This window comes from Prionailurus bengalensis, chromosome D1, assembly GCF_016509475.1.
Source record: "Prionailurus bengalensis isolate Pbe53 chromosome D1, Fcat_Pben_1.1_paternal_pri, whole genome shotgun sequence".
In the NCBI taxonomy this organism is placed as follows: domain Eukaryota; kingdom Metazoa; phylum Chordata; class Mammalia; order Carnivora; family Felidae; genus Prionailurus; species Prionailurus bengalensis.
This window is the reverse complement of record NC_057346.1, coordinates 25279014-25281109: the sequence shown is the minus strand read 5'-3', so window position 1 is coordinate 25281109 and position 2096 is coordinate 25279014. Positions and strand designations below refer to the sequence as shown.

The window sequence follows — 2096 nt, the reverse complement described above, 5'->3', positions numbered from 1 at the left end:
ACGTAAAGCATTCTTTTCTAAATAATGACATTTGGACGTTCGCAAAGTTGTAAGTCACGTAGGGACATTATCTGATTCACGTTTTAGGTGGGAAAAAATCAGTGGAAACCTATACAGAGGATGGGTGGGGAAAAAGGTGAAACTGAAGAAAAACATCGATGAGGATGGAAATCCATTAGGGAGCTACTGAAACAATTCTGCGAGAGATGAGGAGTCTCGGGACCTGAAATCGGGTTAAGGGGGGATAAGAGTTTTGGGGGCAGATTAAAAGAGATTGAGAAAGTGGACTCGGTGGTGATTGGCTGCCTGTGGGTTGTATAGAAAAGGGTAATGATCTAGGTGTATGATTTAGGTAATTGACAGGGTAATGGTAAACCAGACTCTAACAGGTGGAAGTCTCCCGTCAGTAAATAAAGTAGCACCCTATCAAACAGATCTATTTGACATAGCACCTCGCAAACGTCCTCAGCCTCTTCTCTCCTGTTCTCTGGCTCCAAACTTGCTTCTTCCACCTAAACTAACAAAAGGAGAGCAATTAAGCAGACTGTCCCACTTTAGGAGAGGGTTTAGTGATCCTCTCTTTGTACTAGAGCAAACTTCTTAGAAAACTTACCTTCGACTGAAAAAGGTTTATTTGACATGTCCCTCTGAGAGGAAATCTGATAGATGTGGGTTTTCTTTGTTTCCAATAAGCTTTTAGCCATTACAGTAGGTTTTTTCCCTCTGATCAGCCCTTGGTCTGGTCTGCTCCATAATGCTTTGAATGATGGTGTTATTAACTACGCCTGGGACTATGAGATAAAGAGTAGGGGATCTGCGAGTGGGGGATGGGGATTGGGTTGTGATCAGGGAGTCCAGGTTCTGACCCATCAGTCTCAAGGAGTCTCTGGGACATCCATAACATGTTAAGAGGGCCCTTGCCTGTTTGCAACTAGAGCTCAGGTCGACAGAGAAATGGCTGTGGAGAAGACACACAAAAGCTACAAAGTGTCCATGTCCTTTGGCCTAAGCAATAAAAAGGTCATCGGTGATATTTGCTATTGACAAGTGTGGAAGCCAGATTTCAGTGTTGAGGTGGTCATTAAAGGGAAGTGAACATTAGACAAACTAAGTGTAGACAATACAAAACATGTGTTTTTTTTTTTAATGAAGTTAAACATTTTCCATTAACTTCCGACTGTGAAAGATTTCGTTCTCATATCCTCCCTCCCTACATGTATTTCCCATCTGCTCTCTCAATATAGATATAGGACGATTTTTCTTGGTGGTGTATTTAGTCTTCACATTTTCATGATAATACCAAATGTTATGTGCAGCTGAGCCATGCAGACTACTATGATTATATATCATTTCTTGTACAATGTTGTTTCCCTAGCATTACTAATTTTTCTTAATTTTTTGCTTGCTTAGTTTCCTGTATCCCCAGAACAAAATCAACCCAGAACACTGTCTCAAAAGTGTCAACATCCCCTTAATATTTTCCAACATATGAGATATTCTATCAATTTTGACCTCTTGGAGAAATATCTTCTGTGGTCCTCCATTTTCCTATCCCAATGTGGACTGGTTGTCTTCTTTGCCCACTGTAGCTATGTTATCTGGGGCTTTCCCATATCATCCTGGGCCTCTCCTTCTCCTGTCTCCTTTGTTGGTGTGGCTGTTTCCTTTATCTTCTGCCTTCTTTCATTTTGTCTCTCCTCTAAGTTTGGTGGAAAAAAGTAGTACCATAAATCCTGGAAAAGTATTTGGAAGTACTCTTATTCTAAATTGCAATCTGAGTATGTCTTTGTTCTTTACTCACATTTAATCTATAATGGGATGATACACTTCCTAGGTAGATCATTTTCCCTCATAATTTGAAGGCATTTTTCCTCTTGTTTCCTAGCAACTAGGTTGCTTTAGATTTCTATGGCATTCTGACTTGAGTCCTTTGTTTGTGTGGGTAATATGATTTGTATTTTTTTTTCTCATTCATGATTATTAGGGTCTATTCTTCACCTCCAACATTTTAAAATTTCATTCATAGTGATGCGATTCACTTTGTGTCATAGATATTTGTGCTGGGTACTTGTTGGGCCCCTTTCAATCTGGGAACT

The 2096-nt window shown here is 39.9% G+C and overlaps 1 long non-coding RNA gene across 1 annotated transcript; it reads right to left on the bottom strand.

Annotated features, from left to right (window-relative positions):
* Window positions 1–421: 421 nt before the first annotated feature.
* LOC122482530 lies at window positions 422–1854 on the bottom strand. Its single transcript, XR_006297196.1, has 2 exons — window positions 614–1854; window positions 422–512 (listed from the first exon to the last, which is right to left on the bottom strand). It is a non-coding gene; the product is annotated as an uncharacterized LOC122482530 (long non-coding RNA).
* Between the last annotated feature and the right edge of the window lie 242 nt (window positions 1855–2096).